This window comes from Rhopalosiphum maidis, chromosome 2 (genome assembly GCF_003676215.2).
Source record: "Rhopalosiphum maidis isolate BTI-1 chromosome 2, ASM367621v3, whole genome shotgun sequence".
NCBI classification, from domain to species: Eukaryota; Metazoa; Arthropoda; class Insecta; order Hemiptera; family Aphididae; genus Rhopalosiphum; species Rhopalosiphum maidis.
In genome coordinates this window covers 64,354,499-64,378,168 of record NC_040878.1, presented here as the reverse complement: position 1 = coordinate 64,378,168, position 23,670 = coordinate 64,354,499, and the positions used below count along the sequence as shown (strand labels likewise).

At 23.1% G+C, this 23,670-nt stretch overlaps 1 protein-coding gene across 1 annotated transcript in view; it reads right to left on the bottom strand.

Annotated features, from left to right (window-relative positions):
- LOC113551573 (glutamate receptor ionotropic, NMDA 3A-like) overlaps window positions 1-22,042 on the bottom strand; it is a 131,151-nt gene extending 109,109 nt beyond the window's left edge. Inside the window, 2 exon segments of the mRNA XM_026953881.1 lie at window positions 2,131-2,312; window positions 21,921-22,042. The gene's annotated coding sequence lies outside the window, so the exon portion shown is untranslated.
- Window positions 22,043-23,670: the final 1,628 nt, after the last annotated feature.

Here is a 23,670-nt window from a genome sequence, read left to right as displayed (position 1 = left end):
ACATAATTACAAACTAATTAATTTCTTAATTAATTTTGTTAAATGTTTATATTTGTACAAAATCTGTACAAAGTATTTTTTTTAATTAATTGAACGTTTTTATCAATAATAATATATTTTGCAAATAACTTACTGAATTTTAGTTTCTTATAGCAAGCATATTTGTGTCATTGAATGTATTTTTCTATTTATTCTAATATAATTGACTAGAAATATTTCGAGAAAGAGTTTACTTGTGAAAATAGAAAATAACAATTTTTGACAGATTTTTGAAAATTATTTCCAAGTATAACTTATTATAATATATTAATATGACGTATTGAAACTTAAATAAAAACAATGGATTACCTACATACATGAATATTTATTTTTCTTTTATTAAATCTTAATTAAAGTTATTTTTGTAATTTATATTTACAAAAAGTATTTATACATTATCTTAATAGATATAATTAAACAATTAAGATGAAAATACGTTATTATATTATAATAAGTCGTATTAAGTTAACCTATATATAAAAGGTATAAGGAAATATATTTTTAGTTAAAAGAATAATTGAAGTATAACTCAACACTGAACTCTAAACTATCTAAAAGATTTTCTTATAAAGCATAAAGTTACTTGATAATTTAAAACAATGAAGTTCAAGTTAGCGTAAAATGCTGATTCGTTTTCTATCGAAACATAATCACTTAAGTAAGCGTTTCTAGAACATCACAGTGAGAGACACTACAATGCATTAAAGAAATTTTAATATAAAAGAAACACCCCCTTATACAAACATCAAAGTTGTTTCTCTACTTATTGAGAATGTCATAGACAAGAATGTATAAAATAAAACTCTAATTTTTTAGAACTTTTAATTAATGTTTTAAATTAACATGAAATTATAGCATTATTTATAAAATAAATATATTATAATATGTATCTATTGGATTATCATAGCAATCAAGTTATTAGACTTTTTATTAAAATTTAACATAAATTAAACCATTTTAAAAATGATTAATAATGATTCATATTTTTTCTATTTTTTGAGAAATATATTATTATTTAAAATTAGGAGTAAAATAAATATACCTAACTTCTCAAATAATACTCCGAATGCATTTTTTCTAAACTAACTACTGTTTACCCATTTTTTTTTTTTTTTTAGTATTAGGCAATAACTTTTACTAACTTAAAATATCATCAGAAATTCAAAAAATAATATTAAATGGGTTTTGTTTTTAAATTTAGTAAATATCAATCAAAATTTAAAGTTGAAACGAAAACAAACTTAAGACTTAAGATATTACATTTTTCTTATAAACCAAAAATGAAAATCAGAATACACAGATTGGTTTTTTTATGGAGTATCTATAAGATGAATTTGTTAATATAAAAAAACCATTGACCTGAAACAACAAACTTTTTAACTCAATTTTATTTTTTAATCACTAACCTCTTGTATTTTTAACAAGGATAATGTAAATAAGCAAATTCAATATTTACAATGAGATCAGTAAAACATAGGTACCAAAATATTTACATGTAGATCACTCTTTTATTAAATTTTATAATTTATAGTTTATATATAATATATAAATTTATAGTTTATTTATGATTTTCAAATATTTGTCAAGTTAAAATTCAACCGAATAAATAAATTTAATTATTTTAATTAATTAAAATTTTAACATTTATATTACTTATTGATTACACTAGATTTTATGTATAATTAAAACTTAGGAACTTAAGGTAATATTATTTTTTACTTTTAAATATTAAATATATCTTATAAGGAAATATAATTACTGAAAATATCAAATATCAAAAAATTCTAAGCATTCTTATAGTTAACATCAAGTGTTTAAAATGTATATTAAAAATGAGTTACATAATGTCTTTATAACTATTTAAAAAAATGTACATTCGAAATAATTTTCTCAAATCATGTTTAATAAGTTATTATTAATATCCTAATAATTTTTGTTCAATAGATACGTAGTATTAATTTAATTGATTAATTTTATTACTATGAAAACCACCATAGAAAATATTCATAAAAATCGATTTTATTGTAATAAGATTATACTGTAATATTATATGATTGATATAAAAATAAAATACAACTAATAGTTACTAACCTTAGTAAATAAATGTATCCGAGCTGTTCATTCCACAAACAACAAAAATGTCATAAACACAGTTGGAAAAACATGAAACTCTCTTGATATTTAAAACATCGTTAATATATCCGTCGTTCTCGATTCCAAAAGGTCCAATTCATCAAAAAATCTTGGGATCATTTTAAGACCTTACAGCGACCCTAAAAAATAATTTACAACACAATGATACTAATGATATGTATACTTAACTATTTTTGTAAGTTTACGTAATGATCTTATAATATCGCAAATAAAACAGCAATTAAATGGGAAGTTACCTAAAAAAAACACTTACCCACTTTTATTTATTTTTCACTATGCATTATAATAGGTACTACATTGAATCATTTTCTTTTTTAATTATTATTTTGAATTTTACTAGGGATTTTAATAAATTTAAAAAATTTCATCAAAATAAAAATATTTAAACATTTCAAAGTTTGCTTACTAGTATCAGTAAGGTAAAGTAAATATATTACATACATTTATATCATACATAATATATAACATTGATCTAATATACTCGTAGATATAATATTATGAAATTCTCAAAATAGATATGCATTTGATGATTTGATCTCAATTATTTGTTTTCTAATTTCAATTTCTATAAACGTCACTGCAGAACATAAACTTAAATTAACTAAAAAATAAGGTTTTTTGGTTTCTTATCGTATTGTTCCAACAATAAAATATCTATTGATATATTTTGCGATACTTAACATATTTAACAATAAAGTGCGTATTCATTATTTATTATTATTCTATTTTTCTATTATTAACAACAAAACTTATTAAACGAATAATGCAAGTTATTAAGTTGCATATTGAAATTTTATTTTTAAAAAACAGCAGTTACACAATTAATGATTTGAACATTATTATTATTGTTTATAAAATAGCCACTTTTTTCATTAGTTAATAAAATTGTTGATTAAAAGGGAAAATATATTATTTGAGGTGTAACATATTTGTATACACATAAAATGATCAATTCATTTAAATGTCATATTAATATAAAGAGAAAAATATATTTCCTACTTTGTTAAAAGTCAACATTCTATATTTATTCAGGTTATTATTATTAACATATTTATATTAACTTTGGTGTTTAAGCTTCATAAAATTTAAAGCATAATATAATATTTATTATGTTTTACTAGAAAAAGGGTAATAGTATAGTAATACTATGGTAATGGTTAAATAACAATATTTTGTCTCTATTTCATCTCTAATTTATCAACAAAATAAATACTAAGTTAAAAGTTAAACGATTTTATTTAAAAACTAAATAATTTAAATATATATTATATCTAAATAGATTCAAAATACTAAGAACTAATCTTTTTAATACAGTAATATGAACCTTAACCTATTTATATCATTCTATAAATTGTGTAAACTATTTTAAATGAACTGTCAAAAATATAAAATAATAATAATAATAATAAATATATTCTAAAAAATATCATAATCATCATCTTTTTTTTTATATTAGAAATAGTTATATATTCTATAGTAAAAAGTGTATAGAAATGATTATTATGGTGGCTTATTGAGTACAATTTGTATTCTTAATTTAATTTAAAACTATTTAAGAAATTTTTTTAAAAATATGAAACCATTTATAAACATTTTCTTAGTTGAAAATTGTTCATCAAACCTAGTACAATAAGCAAACATTTGAATAATGGCCAACATTATTGTTAATTCAATTTTAGTCTAATAACTAATAACGATAGTTCTCGCTGTTACTGATCTTACATTTATATGGTCCACAGAGCTAATATTAGTTTTATTTTATTTTGCTTAATTTGATTTACAAATTTATCTTGAACATAATATCTTTTTGTTAATCAGGATAGTTTAAGGTCATTCTGTCATATAGCTATTCTAACCTATTAGTTTTAATAATAAGGATAGAGATAATATACGAGTAATAATACATTTTATAAAAGATAATAATATAAACAAGTATTTCCAGAAAATGTTAATGTTTGAATTATATTAGATGATACATTATCTATAAAATAAATCATTAAGATAAATAGAATTTATAAATATATTGTTTTTTATAAAATTCATATTTTTAGAAGATGTATATGTAAAGGTTTTTTTGTATTACATTAATTTTAAAGATAAAATAATTATGATATATTAAAAATAAACTAATATTTAGATAATAACATTCAGTTTCAGGTTAGGAACATCATAATAAATATTTTAATAAACTTAGAAATTTACAAGTTTGTTCATTTTTTAAAAACAAAATAAAATAAATTGCATATTACGGCTAAAGAAGTAAAAATAATAATAGTAAGTAGGTATAATATTACATAACAATATAAGCAATACAATTAAATATAATTATTTATTTATAGTCTTCACTCGTAGGATTTACTAATATTTGGTTCTTTGTTTATTATAATTCTTATGTTACATGAATGATACTATAGATAATATAATATAGATTGCTTATATCCTATAAGCCAAAATACTTAAGTTTACTTTGAAGTTAAGTTTATGTAAAACTATATTCATATTTTATATTAACACCAAATTCTTAATTAATTCTTTTTAATTTTATCAAAATTAAAATCAATTTTTATTCAAAAATATAAAAACTATATTTATTTTATGTTTATATAAAAAATAATAGCTAGATATGTTTAATGAGGATCGATATTGGTGAATTGCGGCCCAATCCCTAAATCAAGAACGAGTTGCGACACGAGCTTATACAGTATGAATTGCGGCTCGGGTTTACCATGCTACCTGTAAGAAACTTATCGATTGTGCCGGACTACCAGCTATCGACTTCGACGGACGAACTATTTTATGTATATTGTTTTTATATTTTATTTAAATCAACGTATGATAATTACCACTTCATATCAGCCTATTAGCATTACACAGAAGACACCACAAGAAGGTTGGCTAGGTCGTTTATTATAAATATGTGTATTGTATTAATTATAGTTTATAATAATATTATGAATTTGTCGTCATGTTTTTAGTTTTTAGTATTTTTTTTTTTTTTTATGTACAGCTATGAGAATATATTTTAATATTACATAAGTACCTACTACCAACTATAAAAAGGATTCCAATAAACCTATACAGTATAAAATTTGGATACAGTTACATTTAATCGAAACTGTATGTCGCCGATTATTTATAATGTACATAACTAATATATATATTATTATATAATTACTCTAAGAAAAAAAAATTAATAACGACCTATATTAGAACTGTGTTAGTGATTGATTCTTTAATAATAAAAAATATATGTATGAAAAATTTTAATATATTTGGTAAGTGGGATGATAAATAATGATTTAATTTTTCATACTTACTCATTCTATACACTTATTACATTTCTAAATTTGTAAGTTCCTTTGATGTATTTAAAATTATTTCATGAGGGATTTATTACTGAGGTACAAAGTACATATAACTTTTTACATAATTATGTATATTTTATGTATTCCAAACTTCACATAATGAAGGAATATTTTGTTGTTGATACACACAGTGAATTATAAAAAGTATATTAATTATACATTTATATTTTGTCTTTGGTGTTTTTATCCCGTGAAATACTGTTTACCTCAACTGTGAAGTACAGTGAATTAAAGTAAATTTTAAAGATATTTTAATTTTTCTCTTGCGGCACAATGCATATATAATTACTTTAAATTTAATTAAAATATATTAAAGTAATAATCCGATTTAATCTTTATTGTTAAAAAATATAATATTTCGAAATATTTAAATAACCACTAATCAATAATTTTTTTTAGATCTAATAAGTTTTGATTGATAAATATTATTGAATTATTCAACGAGTATCAACCATACATTTGTGAATTTTTCTTTTATTTAATAATTTATTAATATTTCCTAATTTATTAATAAAATATCAAAGAGGATTTCCTAATTTTGAGTTTTAACCACCAACTAGATGTTATTCCAGAAATCATACCCAATATTAAAAATAAATACAAGTTTTCTGCTTGAAAACGCGAAGATAAACATCAATACATGTATATGTATTATGCATAAATTAAAAACCATACACATATAGTGAAATCAATACATTTCTCGTTCCAATAAAAATCTGAAACGAATTTAAGTGCAACTTGTGTTGGGATATTTTAAAGAATAAATTTCTATGATAAATTTATCAAATTATATTATTTATTCTGATTAGTTTTACTTTTTAGTAACTTCTTTTTTATCATAACAGATAAATTTATTAATAAAAATAAAAACAAAAGACTAATTGATTGGACATAAATAAGTTTTAATTACAAAACATAAAAACCAATTAAATGCCAAAATTGTATATGATAAATTAGATTTCCAAATTTTTTATCGTTTATCTAAAAAAATAATTCTCTACACAAATTACGTATGTACTTATTTATAATATGAGTAAACAGTAAATACTTTAATAAAGTTCTCTGGTTTTTAACTAAAAAAATGAAATGAAATGGAAATAATCTAGTGTAAATAAGGATCTAAAATTAAACATACGAGAATAATCAAATATTAAAAAATATAAATTTATGATTTATTTTATTTTATATAAAGAACATGATGTTCAAATCCTTGGTAAATTGTCAAATATAACTTATTACACTTATTCGTTCAATAAATCGTTATTATTTACACCTCGCAACAGAGGTATTTATTTATATTTATGTCTTAACTACGTTTTAAATTATCAATATAATAAATACCTTAGAAAACATTAATTCTATAAAATGTATTTTTACTTTAAATACACACAAATCACACAATTTATATAGTTCTATATGTGTTTAAATTAAACTTAGTTAAAGACAATGCAATATAATATAAAGGTACATAAAAATTGATTTTATTTGACTAGAAGTCCAAAAAATTAAATTACGATTTTCATCGTATTTTAAGACTAAAATATAATGTTTTTAGTATTGCTACTTTTATAAAATATTAGATATATTATTAATGTTACACCAGATATTTAATGAAACTTCTTAATGATAAAGGGTTTTGAATAATATCTTTTGTAAAAGATCTTGGCATGTTTGTATGAGTCATGGCTTCTATTAAATCAGTTTACTGGCAGATATAATTTATTACCAAGTGTTTTGGTAATCTTATATAAAAAAAATATTGGTCTAGAATATGTCATTTAAAAAATGCTTTATAATATCAATCATTAATTATATAAATGTATGATCAAATATTTGTAAAAACGTACCCTTGATATTATATAAAATGTTTGTTGAGATTAACAATATTATTCATTTCACCTCCAAAAAATATAAATACAGAATTTATTTTCATCGGATGTCAATGCTGACTATTTAATTCTTACATTTCTGTAGTAATTCGAGTAGTAGAGACTAAAGATATTGATTCGGTACTTACACAATATATTTTTAGTGGATATTACTTTAAACTGCCAATATTTAAGCTATATTAGAAAATGAACTACTACATAAATATTTTAATAACGCTTATTTAACTTATTAATTATATTATCATTATTAAAATATTTAGGACGTTTTACAGAATTTACAGAATAAATTTGATTTATTATGAACACAAATTTGATCAAAATAAATTGTAAAATTGTAAAAAAAATATATTCGCCAAAATTAACGATACAGTAAGTACCCCCTATTGATATTATGATACATTAAATTAGCGAAAAGTATGAAATATTTTGAAATATTAGTATAAACTATTTAAATTAATATAATTAATTATATTACATAGATGTCCACATACTGAAATAATTTCATCATGTTATATAATTTTTATTTATTTTTATCAAAACCGTTTCCATATTGTCATTCAATTATCTATAATTAGGGTGTAAATTTTAATTTCCAAAAAAACAAAAACAAATTGTCTTTAAAAAATACAACTTAATGCACAGCAGTATTAGAAAACGTTTAAAAATATCCTTAAATTTATTTTTGGTGTTTGAAGTTTTTAAATAAATGTTTGTAACAATAATCAATGTAAATACAGTGAAATCTAAATAACGGGCAATCACGGAGCCATAAAAAATGTTCCTTATACAAAAATAAGAAAATAAGTAAATAATTAAATAAGTTTTTACCTATTTAATTAAAATATTATGTATATTTTTCAAAGAGTTTTCGTTGTGTCAACGCAAAAAATGTTACATGTTATTTTTCAGAACCCCAAAAAAATGTTGAAAATTCGCCACTGATTTAAACTAATTGCTTAACTCACAACAAACCGTGCAGTATGAGTAGTGCCATTGCGAAAAAAAACTGATCTCGGTCGATTCTGAATAAATCTGAATAAGAACATTTGGAAGATTGGTCTTTACGTTTTATACGTAGATGATTCTGACATATTATGACTGATTATAATATTACTTTGATTTCATATTAACCTCGTAATTTAATGTGTAATCGCTCGTTGCATTTTTGCGATCGGCAACGATTATATACGCTGTATACGTTTATTATATTCGAGTTTGAACTAAGATTATTGTCCGTTATACATTTTTGGAACAAAATATAACTGTCCGCGTCTGTAAAAATATAAAGAATCCGTGATAGATAGGTTAAAATACACTAAAATGTTTATCTTTTTGTCGGAGACATTATCATATTGTCCATTCGAGAGAAGTGTTCGTTAAGTCAAGTTTCACTGTAATATAATAATAGGTACCATGTTTCGGGCATCTATCTATTTGCGTAGGTTCATTTAAATTATAGCACAAGTAGCAGTTAATTAAACACATTGTTTATAATCATTTAATTAAATTATTTTGTTAAAGAAAAAAAGAAAAAACAGCATAACTTGGATTCAGGGTTGTATTAAATATAAAAAATGCCGGTAAAAATTTTACTGGGGGTATAATTATCCTAGGTTTATTTTACCCCCGGGGGTAACAACATTTGAGGGTACTAAAAACCTGCGACACCGGTACTAGCGGCATAGCGCATAAGATAACATTTCTATAAAAATCTTGTTATTTTAGATTTAGATAGTACACAATGTATTTGATCCAAATGTTTATGTAACTGAACTAAACATGTTAGAAAGCAAATTTTTCCAAGTTTGTCATTTTCTACTTATTCAAAAGTTTTGCATAGTTTCCATCTGTATACAATAAAGTTCACGTACACTGGGTATAATATATATGTACTTATTTATTTGTTTTGAATTTTCGTTTTATTTATATTGGCAGTAAACTTTTGTACGAATAGAATAATATGTATAATTCTACTTATTATATACATATGTTGTTTGTTTAAACATGTAACAACTAAAAAAATGTACTGGCACTCAATTCGCTTTACTAGTACATTGGCATAATCCAATGTTAGAAAATTATTTACAATTTTAAATTTTAAATTTTAGATGATAATGATTGCATTCAAAAACAAAATATTATAATAAATAATATACGAGTATATCACTCCTACAATATTTCAAAATTTAAAATTCCAGTGGTTAAAATAAAAATATTTTCTATATTCAATAAAAATATTTAGAATGTCATTATTAATTTTGTATTAAAATTCCAAACCTTATAAGACTATAAAACTTAAAGAACATTACATTAAATGGGACTTTTATAAAATGTTAACTTCTCAGAACAGTGTAATTTGAAAAAAAATAAAACCGATACGTCATAAAAATGAAATTTAGGTACACGGCTCCATAACACAATTTTACCGACTAGATATTAGCTTTTGTGGAAATTTCTATTTACTTTTAGTTTTATAATAATACAACAATTAATAGTTATAACTTTATAAGCTATGTTATAGCTTAATTTATTCTATTACATAAATGTAATAGAAAATATTTATTCCCGAATTTATAAATAAATTAAAAGTTAAAATCATAATATAAAAGGTAGACAAGTGGGTACAGTTTACATAGGGTAACAGCTATACAGTTTTAGGTATCGCGCAGGTCATTGTAATTGATATGTTTAATTTGAATTCAACGATAAAATATCATTGTACACGTAAAACGATTCTGAGGAGCGGAGACCTGCTAAAATGTCAGCCAATATCACTAAGTATATTAATATTATATCATGATAGATTTAATGATATTGCTATTAAAATAATTTATTTTACTATTGAAATTACGGTAGAATGATTTATTTTTTTCCAAAAACACAGAGTTTATTATATTACTGGTATTTATTTATTATAATATTATGATATTATGCTATAATATATTATTTTTATTAACTTTTAATTAATACCACCTTACCGTAAAACAGTTTTAATGGGATCATAGCATAAAATTATAAATAGATAATAACTTAAGATAATTTTACAAATTTAGAAACTTTCATTACGTATAGTAAAATTAATTATATACATAAAAATTTTAAATTTCCAAAAATAGTCTTTTTAAATTATAATGAAATAATTAACATCGTTATTCATCGTTAATTCATCATCCACATTTAAACTTCAAATGACTTTAAAAAATAAATGGACTTGCTTAATTTTTAAATTTTTTGATTCCAATTTAAAATACTTATGAGAAACATTTTTAAACAATAGATATAAAAATTGAAGAATTTATACACTGTTAATAATAATATACTCAAAGTTCATACATCTTCGACAATTTGCCAAAATTTGAACTTTAAATGTATAAATGTATATAGAAAAAAATTGTGCCTATGTATTTTTATAGTATTTCCAATATTTATATACAGATGTAAGAACAATTTATGAGAATTTTGTATTATGTTTTCAAAAATGCTTATTTAGTGAATATGTTTTTATTGACACTAAAAATATCTAAGAGTAGATAATTTTAATTATTTTACAAATAACTCGAGACAAAATATTTTGAAAATTTTACCATGTCGTATTGTAAACGATAATATATACAATTAAAAAAAAATTTAAGGATCAACTAATTTTTAAATTACAATTAAATAAACATTCGTTTGAGAATAAATAGTTATTTTGAAAGTGAATATGCAATGTAAAGATCTGAACTTTAAAAACTCGTAAAAATTAATTTGACTTTCCGGTGAAAACTTTTTTTTTTATATAAAAAAAATATATTGAAAAATGTATAAAGAACAATACATAGTATAACATTTTTAAATCTTGGGTATAAATATTAAAGACTATGCATATATAACTACAAAATATTTTGTTAATGTTAATGTGTTAGTTTTGACAAAATTCTTATTCCAATGCTCAATTTTTTTTAATCGAAGAAAAATTTCATTCATTGCTCCGCTAAAAAAACTTATATTCAATCATTCATATCCACTTTCAGTTTCAATTTTTCTTTAAATATATTATAAAATTGAAAAGTCACGTTACTTATATTTATATGTATATAAACTGAATAATTGTATGTGAAACTAAATAGCTCAGAACTTAATAAATTCTAACTAGTAGTTATACATTCATATAGTTATATAATTCAGGCTTACTAATTAAATAAAACAATACAAAAAGTTATATATTCCCTGCAAATTATTATATTAAAAAAAACGTATATACGAACTCCACTATTCTAATGACTACTTACTAAAGATCCATTTAAAACTGTAAGTCATTAACTTAGGCATTACTAATTATAAACAAAACAATATTGGTTGTTTATTTATGTTTTTTTTTTTTGTGTTTTTTTTTATCATGTTTTTAAATAAATATCAATAATAGTAAGTAGTAACATATAAATATATAATACATTTTATATACCAACAATTTTCTACCCAAAAACTTCCAAAACTATATTTTTTAAATAAATAAATAAAAGAGTAAGGTATCACGTATAAAGTTAAATTTTTATAATAAATTATGAAAGTAACGAGCGCCACACACTTTAAATTATTTTATAAATACAAAAGTTTTACAAGTTTCACAATGCGATGAATAGTCATAATAATTCATTGCATACAAATTTGTATTAACAATTACTACTATTCAGCGCCAAAATTGAATGAAGACTTACAAATTTTTAATACCCAATTACCGATGCCTATAAAAGAACTTATAATTTATAAAAATCTAAAAAAAATTTATAAAATGTATATTTAAAAATAATTTTTAGGGCATGGAAGATGTTATAATATTATCAGCCAGTTAATCTTTATTTAATATTAGACACTAAAATTTTCTGACTATAGTATTAGATTTGCATTTGCTTTGCTATTTTTTAGTTAGCTCAAAAGAGTAAAATAGTTTGGCATATAAATCTATTAAATACTACAGAGCATCGAAAATAAACGAAATTATTTGTGAAGCTTTAGTGGTCAGAAAACAATCAAAATATAATTTATGTATAATACAAGATTACTTTAAAACGAGCTATAATTTTAAACATGTATTTGCACGCATTTATTTTCACTATATTTTACATAAATATTATATTTTAAAGTATTTATACTACAGAAAATATTGTAAATGGCTTAATCTCAGCATTGAGTAACTGCACTCCAATCTATCAAAGAGTTTTGTCATTAAATTATAAAATGTCTTATTTACTATTAGTTGGATTTATTTTTAATATAAAAGCTTAAATTCATTCTATGTATTTATATTTTCTTTATAACATATTACTAGAAGTATATAATAATCATATACTAGTTGAATATTTTTGTTAATAATTAAGAAAAATATTCAACTTTTCATAAGTACGTAATGTTGTTTGCAATATTAACTATTCAGTTAGTTCTTTTATTTGTATTTTAATAATATAAACATGTAATTAAAATAATATAAATACATGTAACGCTAATGGTCAAGCAGATCAAAAATAATGTAAAAGAATATTTATTTTTTTCAAAAAATACATATTAATATATTATATTTACCAAAGTTAAAATATTAATCACATAAATTTAATACGATAGGTAATACTTTTACATTATTGGAACTATAGAAATCTATCATTATTAAAAATATCCCAATTAATTTTCAAATACGCCTTTACCAAATGTGGTTTTTAAATACTTTTACAAAATAAAAACTTCTTTCATATTTTATAGGTTTACTGTCTTATCATTCAAAAAAATTAATCAAATAATCATGTTATCATTTACCATTGAGCAAATAATATTCCATCTTTTGTTTAAAATTAATATAACTATATACAGTTTTTATTATTGAATTTTTAATACCAAAGTTATATTTTCCTTTACAAATTATGCATTGAATTTATTTAAATTATAAAAACATATTAATTAATACATTTTGTATAATATAAACGTTATTCAATTAAAAGGTGATAGTTTACAATAATTTTATATCATCAAAATATTATTTAATTAATTTTTATATTATTATTTTCACATTAATTTATTATCCTAAGATTAAATTACATAAATCTTACATCATAATATCTATACAAGCAACAACAGTTTAGCATTTAAATTATTTAGCAGACTAATCATTTTGAACACTTTGGGTAAGTAAGGTAACTAAGACTTCAATGTTTATGAATAATTATTATGTTAATATATCCTACAAGTTAGTTGAATAAAAATTAATTATACGATATGGTTTCAAGATATTACAAAGATACATTAAAAGTGAGTGCATCACAATTTTTATTTTTATTTTTTTAATCTATTTCAATATCGTAATATCGATCTCTAGAGTGAAAGATTAAAGCGTTCATAACAAAAGGTCGGATCTCGAAATTAAAGACGTCTGTGGGGATTCCAAGACGAACGATCCAAGATATTCGGAGAAATTCTCAAAAATTGTTTCCCATTTAATCAAGGGAATTTAAGCCCCTGAACGCCATTTGATTTATTGGATATAAAATATGTATTTACTCAACATAGGTACAAAGTTAATTAAAAATATATACCTAAAAATTAAAATTTAACTCCTACTTAATTCTTTTTAATTTTTCATGTATTCTTCTGAAAAATTATATAGTCTTGAAGACCAATAGATGTTAATACATTTCCTATTTACTTTAAATAGTATTGTTTTTTTTTTTTTCACTGATAGAAACACTATCTAGTCTAGTAGTAAAATGTTATTATTTGAATTTGACTCTTTTGTTAATTTATTATTAGATGAATAATAATAATTTAGGTTACATGAACTATTATTATAATATAATTTTATAATTTTATTATAATAACCATGGATCATTGATGATTCATTAAACTTATGACTTATTACCTTAATAATAATGATAACAAATAATATTGTTGGAATGAGCTGAGTTGTATAAGCCAACTAAACAATACAATAAATTAACATTTTAAACATTATTCTGAATTTTAATTTCGATTAAAAAAAAATAATAATCTTCCAAATATCATCTAGATTATTTTTTAGTTCTAAAATTGTTTAATTGTTCTGGAAACATCAAATATATTTATTAAATTAAGTCGAGTTATTTAATAATCTATGAGATACGTATAGCATATTTTGTACATTAAAGCATTAAACGGCATTGTTCCTATCAGTTTACAAAAATAGTTCTATAACAATAATAGTATATCCTACAGTCTACACCATAATATTATTTATCGAGTATAATATGTATATAATATCATATCATTAATAATATCATGTTCTAAACATCAATTTCTGAAATCTGGTTGAAAGAGGAAATTTAAATCTCACATATTTACTAATAATAAAACCATAGAAATCCAAGTGACGAAAAGTTTAATCAAATGAAAAATTCGTAACAAAAAATAAAAAAAGAACCTAATATTATTGTAGTTATCACACAGAATACATTAAAGTTAAACTATAATATTGATAATGAATGTCAATAACTTAAAAATATTCCACACTTACTAATCATTCTATGTGTATAAATTCAAAAGTGTGTACAGTTATTATATAATATTGTTTTAATAAAAATACATTAACAACATAGAATGTGTACTGTACAGTATTCAGTATACACATTATATAAATGTACATATAATACATAATATTTAAATATTAGCATTGATATACTCAATGATATCTAACAATTTCTATTGTACATAATGAATGTTAAGTCTAAGTTATACACACATGTAAACAACTTTTTATGTACAATGTTGTTATTGTAAATAATTTATGCAGCATTAATGTTTCAAAATGAAATATCTATTTATTATTTATATTAATACCGAACGCATCACTAACAGAACGTTAACAGTTCTTGACGGAAATAAGAATATCAACATCTTTTATGTTACAAATTTGTATTAATTCATCGTAAACAGAATTTATAACTATTATAAAATACATAAGAAACACGTTCCAAAGTGTACTGGTCATTATTAAATTGTATACAACTACTAACTAGTAAGTCAGGACCCGTTGGAGATTACTGATTACTAAAAATATATAAGTACTGACTATTATATTGGCGAAGATGAAACTCCAACAACCACGGCATAATGCTATAATGACCATACATACGTTCTTAAGTCAAACTTTGCAGCACTACTAAACGCGATGCATATTTTAACAAGTTTACAACTTTAATAATTAGTAATTAATTAATTAAATAAGCGTTCACAATTCTTTCTCGTTAAAATAATTAATTCACAAATGTAAATATACATAACCAAAGAATATAGATTATATAGAATAACATATAAAATTATAATTGACAATATTTTACACAAACTCAAATATATATATAAATAACATTTAAGATAGTTTATAAAATAATAATTAATTTATGAACATACCTCAATTATGAGTGGTCTGTGAACAATATTTAAGTTAAAATAAAAAAATATAATTATTTATAAGATATTTAAATAATTTTTTTGTCATTAATATATACCTAGTATTATTTTCTATTGTTGGTAGTAGACATGGTTTCTGAAAGGGAGGGCCAAAAAAAGAAAACGGCATAACTAAAATAGAAGGGGAAAATTGGTAAATCCCTCAACCTCTCAAAACTTTAGTAGTAAAATATAGGAACAAATAAGAACAATGAATATAACTTGAATTGATTCAAAATTCACATTAAACACAATATGGAAGATTATCTACTTCATAAAGTCAAAACTTCTGTATTATAAAATGCTACATCATTAAATGAATAAATAAAATAAATAATAATTAAATTAACAAATCTAGTTTTCTCTTTTTTTTTTTGTTTGTTCGTCTAAAATTTCTTTTGCTGTAATTAAATATTTCTATAAGCTGCCATAAGTGTTAGGCTATTTAGCCGTTCCTGTAAACAAATACATTTTTGCACATTTTCAACAATCTCGTGAGTGTTTCTTTTTTAAGATTTCAGATAAATGAATGGAAGATATGTACTAAGAATACGCGGTGAACTAAACCCATAGCGGCCGTAGCGATAATGATTTCATTTCTCATAATTTAAAAACAACGATAATATGCAATAACATTTTAAACACTGACTCACAGTGGAAGTATAACCCTTTAGTCGAGGCCGAGGGCGAGTGGACGATCGCCCACTGGGCTATTAGGATTTTGGGACTTACAGGTGCTCATTGGCCGCAATTTATTTATCAATACCCACAATTTTTTTTAAGTTGTAGACACCAAATAAACCAAATCACGGTGATTGAAGAATTGGGAGAGAGGACAGCCACTCATTCTATTTGTCTAAACTATTATAATGTTAAGAAATATATGCTGATATATAATATTTATATAATACCTGGGCGGCTAGGCCTTTTCCTATGATCGTCCAGGTCAATTTTTTACGTCAGTCCACCCCTGGTCGAGCCTACATACATATTATATAGTATTTTGTCTCTATAAATAATAAGATAAGCTATAATATAGTATAACCATAGTAGTTATTGGTCATTTCGACCAATTAAATATTACTTTGCTACAAATAAAAACGAAAATTAAATTAAAATGGTATTCAGTATTGACAAAGCTGTCAAAATTCAATAGCTTGATAGATCATAATATCAAAAAATATTACATTATAGTGCATACTACATAATGTAAGCAGAAACAAAAAAATAATAAAAAGCCAATAGAGGATCTAATCCCCACGCTCCCCTTGTATACGCCACTGAAAAGTCCACGAGAATACAAAATTTTACTAATGTGAATCACCAAAAAATAATGTCGAGGGTAACACTGCATGTCTTAACGTAAAGATAATGAATGTCGTAATTTATTGATACAAGTTTGAAATCACTTCATTGATAATATTCTACATATTTTATTAATTTAAATAACAGAATGACTCTTATTTTAACTATTGCAATCTATTTAACGCATACTTTAACTAATATTATATAACATTTTGTAAATAATTTACCAAGAAAAAAATCTAACTACAAGAACATCGAAACCAAATTTTTAAACAAAACTTATTTCTATAGGTATTTATAACTAACAGTAATACACAGCAATAAATAATATTACTTTTAATATATAATAGTAATGTACCTGTAATGAAAGTAATAAAAGTTTGTAAATAATTTTACGCACACAACACCGAAAATGAAAGAAAAAAATGAAAACATTGAATAGAATATCTGAAGTAAGAAATATTTCGAAAAAACTATGAAGTTTTGTGTTAAAAATGAATAACTTATGTTTTCATAAGACAAGGGCTATACCAACATTTGTAAATATAACACATGATATAATACTGTCATAAATTATAATAAATAAACTGTCGGCAACAAATTTAGGAATACAAAATGAATATTTAATAGTATACCCAACACTAAAATTTACAATTATTCAAAAATTCAATTTCAGCAAACACTATAACTATACACATATGTCATTTTAACTAATCTAATTTAAATTCGTGTTTAATGATCTCCATACTAATCTAAATATAAAATAATAATTGAATGTAAAATTATAAAATACGAGTACAATAATAATTATATAAAATATTAATGATATTATAATAATTATAATAATTCAGCTACATAAGAAAATCTTGAGCGTGTGTAAGCGTAACAATATTTGAATATTTGTACACAAGTCTTACATTGATAGATTATTATCCATTCCGATAGTTTTAAAAAACGATAAATTTTATATGGTAATGGACTCATTTTAATATGTAATAGGATTTACACCTTTAACTTAAAGCCATGAACACACTGAGAACTTAATAAAAAAAATTGTTTGTAAGCAAATACATCTTTTTGTTTTTGTTTGGGATATAAAGTGTATTATAAAAATATTAAACACCTAATAAATGGTTTTAATGATTCCTAGAAATGAAAAATATGAATTTTGTATTCTATAAAAGATTTTATACCAAATTTTTTTATATAAAGTTCTTCAATTAACATGCAATATCGTTTAACATTTACTGATTTTTCCTAATATTTTAAAATAATTTTTATTTGTTGTGTATAAATTAATAAAACCCACCGTTTTCTAGTTTATTTATAGATCTGTAATACCCGCAGTAACGCACTGGACTGGTTAATAGGGTTTGGTTTTGTAATATAGTAGGTACCTACTAAATTCCGGTCGGTAAACCATACTATTATCCTATATCCTTTTAACCACCTAAAATATGTTGAGCGATGCACTAAAAATCCATTTTAATAAAAATACAATTAAATACCTACTAATACGCCTTAACTAAGATATAATAAAATACATAACTATCAAAAGAATTGTTTAAAAAACGTATAAAGAAAAAAGTTATTTAAATATGTCTCAAATTTCACTTTATATTTTAAACACTGTATTCTTACGATTGTGTGTTTTTTTTCGGCTGATACTTTGTTGGGTAAACTAAAACCTATACAATTTTCTCGCAGCACCTTTATAGATTGGGAATTTAATCAAAAGGTTGTATTAATAAGATTTTTTTTTTAATTTTCAAGAAACGTTTGTTAAAACTAAAGATCACCAAAAATTAATAATTAAATTTAATAAAGCCGTATTTTTTTACAAAATCTAGATGTATTTTAATGAAGTCAAGTCTTATTGTTTTTAATTCAATAATTACTGTGCTTAAATAATGAAACAATCTTAACAAACCATTGTCGTTAACTGGAGTTAGTATAAGATAAGTATAGAAATACACAGTACGTAATAATTCTCCAATTCTCTATACTTATTTTTTTTAACTATACTATACTATTAAAATATTTGAAAAATGTCTTACAGATTATTTTAACTATTCACATCTTAAACAATAAAAATCTAATAGATAAAAGAAACATATATGTATATCAATATATCACAATGTTTCATTATAAATCTACATTTTCAACGAATTGCAACATTAATTTATTTCTAAGCAAAAGTAGCTTAATTAATAAGTGTTTTCAATTATGAGACATACAAAATCCATTTACCACATGTCCAATTTTTCTTTCTCAACAGACGTACCAAATGGTGTTTGTTTAATGACCCAAATACGGTCAGAAAACTTCGGTTAAGAGTAATTTTGCTACGGACAAAGTACAAGAGTTTTCAAGTGTTATAATTAATTTGAAGCTGATTAAACTTTTAAGTGTCTCTAACATTTTAATTTTGGAATATATCTGTGTTTTTTCATTACATACATTTTAATAATACCTATAAATGAATTATTTGCAATTTTTTCATAGTACATAATAATAGTAATTATATATTATAAAAAGCAGCATATATTATATTGTTTTACACGTATTTCCTCCCCTCCCTGATTTTAGTGTAAAGTACTTCAACATTTATTTTTTTGGCAACCAAAGTTAGTATAAACTAGATCCAATTTACTATGTATACATTTTTTCGGGTATTTTTCTACAGTAAAAGTCTATTTAGACAAAAAATAAAATGAATTTTTTTTTTTAATCGAAAACATTATTAAATTTATTATTTTATCGAGATAAAGGAATATTTGAATATTTAAGATTAAATAAATAAATTTCAAAATCTTATGTTATAAGAGTTAAAAAAAATTATTAAAAAATATAACAATTAATATAAATTCCCAACACAAAGTGCTATATAGTTAAAAATATTATTTTAATAATGTTTACATACAAATATAGTCAATAATATTATAATATGTATAAACAACTATTATTTATATCTTGATTATTTTTAATTTCAAATAAAATAAAAAAACTATAGAACCTGAATGTTTTTAGTAATATCATTAGAAAATAAAAAAATTATGTTTTAATATTTTAATCATTGCAACACTGGTAATAACCAATTAAATTTAACTTTTTTAAACCTTAAGTAAAATAAATGGTATAAATTCAATAGGTCATTAGAGATTTCATAAACTTTTTTACTAAATTTAGAAAGTGTATTTAAAAACGTTATTTTACTTTTATACTTCAATATATTAAAATGTCTACAATTATAAGATTTTAATTATTTAAGTTATTAATTTAATAAAATATGAAGTTTTACTTTAGACTTCAAATTATAACAAAACTTAAACAAAATTATTCGCTCTAATATTACAATAAGATATTTCCTAACATATTTAATTTTGTTTTCAAACTAGTGTTTCTGGACTAAAAGGATTTTGTTGATCGGGCGATTTCAATATGCTTAGATATCATATAATTGGTCTGATAATACATTTATATGCCTAACTACTAGGTCTTGTATATATTTTAGACAAGCACGGATAATGGCAAGGTGAAAGGGTAATCGAGAGGCTGCCACTAAGATTTTTAATTGGCAAAGGGTATAGGCAGATAATAGCCAATTGATGATATTTAGTATTAACTAGTATTTTAGTAATAATCACGACAGATATAATAGTTATAAAAAGATGACAGTGAAAGCCTTTATCGTGTTAAAGGTGTTGCAGAGTGGGTGGAATATTAGACTTGCCACAAAAAAAGTTCAAGTTTGTCACGCCAATGAGCACGTATGAAATTTAAATTCAAAACAGCACTCAACCATGATAGATGTCAAATTTCAATGAATGATAGTTGTTTTATCAATTCTCTCAGTTCTCGATCAAAATGCTTTCAAAAAATAACCTTTTACCTCAATAGATATCATATAAAACTCATAAATAAACTATAAGTACGTAAACTTTTATTATTATACGTAAAACAAAAATTTTAAACAAACTTCTATAATTTAACTTACATACATACAATATGAAAAAAAATTGTTTTTAATTTCACATAAAAATTGTAAAACAATTTATTAACATTAAAACATTTATTAAATATAAGTAGATATATATATACAATTATCTATTTATTCTGCACAGAATGATTCGATATGATTAAATATTTATCATTTAATCTATTGGTTAATGGTTTATATTTTGTTACAATATAAAACTATATTTACCATTAAATATTAATGTGTGACTAATGGCTATTATTAATTAAATATATATTAAAAATAAACGGTGTTCATTCGGTGTAAAATTTTCAAAATTTTACACCAATAAATTATTAACAAAAATAAAAAAACATTTTATTACAAACAATTTTTTTTACAGACAGTACCTTGTACAAATGAATTAATCAATTTATTTTTGCCATTTCTTTTATGTATTATTTTTTTTTTAAATAATAAATAAATATTTATAGTTCAAAAATTAATTCAATATCATACGTCATATAATATTATTAAACTTACAGAGCCATCAAGGTCCCGTGTCAAAAAGTTATTTACAAGCACGTGTTTAAAATTTCGTAGTCATTTTATCGTTAAAAATATATAGTAACTACCAACAATTGAATGCTATTTTATAAGCACGTGTATTTTACGTGAACGTATTATAATGATGGTGACTTAAAAAATAAAAATAATTTTAAAAATAAAATAAAAATATATTTAATGCTGAAAACAAATACATACTTGGCGCCACTCTATGTAGACGAAAAACAACTCGCATCCGAGGAGAGACGATCGTAACCGGACCGGCGGCGGCGAATGAACACGCGGCCAGATCACACGGTAGCCAGGCGGCACATGAATCGGCCAAAAAACAGGAGACGGCGGTGACGTATGAACGCGTCCCCCGGTGGCGGCGGCGACGGTTACTTTGGGTCATGACGACCAGAGGGCGTCCAAGGTGGGGAGGAGGATCGATCCTGAATCTGACAAGAGGTTTTGCCAGGAGTAAACCGTTTGCCGCCCTGTCGTCGCCGCCTCTGCCCTTCACTAGCTACTACTACACCGGTGCATCTTGTGTAATTGTGTATCGGACTTTTGTTCGTGTGTGTGCATTATTATAGGTGTGTGAATGTGTGCGGCGTAAGACTATAGTGCATTATTCTCCGAGACAATATGGAATCCGTGACGTCAAAATCTAACCCCAGGGAAAAAAAATAATAAAAATGTTTCAAATAAATGCCGTTGTTGTTGTTGTATGTAAAGGCCGAGGGAAAACGATACTAGTAATGGATAGCCGACGGACGCAAGTGTACAGCTTCTATATATTCTATATAGAACTAAACATACCCGACTCGCTGACTTTCTCGAGTAGTCAAACGGAAAGTGCGAGAGGTAGGCGACACGGTGGCTGTTTTTCTTTTGTGCAATATACATATAATAATTTTGAGTTTAGTCCTTCTAGACAGGAACCTATAGATATCGTATACAATTCGACTTTGAAAGTATAACATTAATATAATCTTTACATGAAGATAAACCACGAGTAACGTGAGGTGAACTTGTCAGGAAAGACATGAATAGTGGTACGTAGATGTTCGTTCAATATAAATCAGTACCCGCCATCAATTTACAATTATAAATTTTAGCCGTGAGAACAAAATTATTTATTTAAGTACCTCGAAAGTTATAAACAAAAACTTCTTATATACTATAAAATTAAAACTCAATCGCTCAAAAAGTCAAAATATATCTACCTAATTTATTTTTAAGACTTTAAATAAAAACTGTTACAGTATTATATATTACATGCATTTTGTATGACGACTTTTGGTTTTAAACTTTCTCGAGAAAACATTTATTACAAGTAGGTATACCTCCTAATTGAGAATATTTCAATATAAAATAGTGTTGGTAATCAGTTTTATAAACACATATACGTAATGAATAAAATTATCTTAAAAATTATTTATCTTTATCTTTTTAAGTAAAAATAATAAAATTAAAAAATTAAAAGTCCTTATTTGACACATGCTGACAACTTTTAAAAATAATTCTTAATTTTATATTCATCAATAAGATAAATTAAAATAATTAATCGAATTCTTTTTTTTAACCTTATTTAGAAATATATTAATTTGTAATGTATCTACGGTCGGCAAGAGAGTATTTTATTTTCATTTCCAGTTATATCAATAAGAAATCTAATAATGTATCATTTGACATTTTACATGCAAAATATCTTGTAATTATTAACTATAAAATTTATAGGTAAAATTACTAAAATGTAATATGCCAAAGTCGATTAAACGAATTATCAGCTAATTGCGATATAACAATATTATTGAATTAATTATATTATATTATTGAGTTAATGAAAAATTAAAAAAAAATTTTATCACAGAATATTATGAAAAATAAGTTAAACGGCGTCTAGAGGACAGAGGTACTAGAGTCTATATAGGCTCATGTCGCTTATGATTATTCTTGTGTC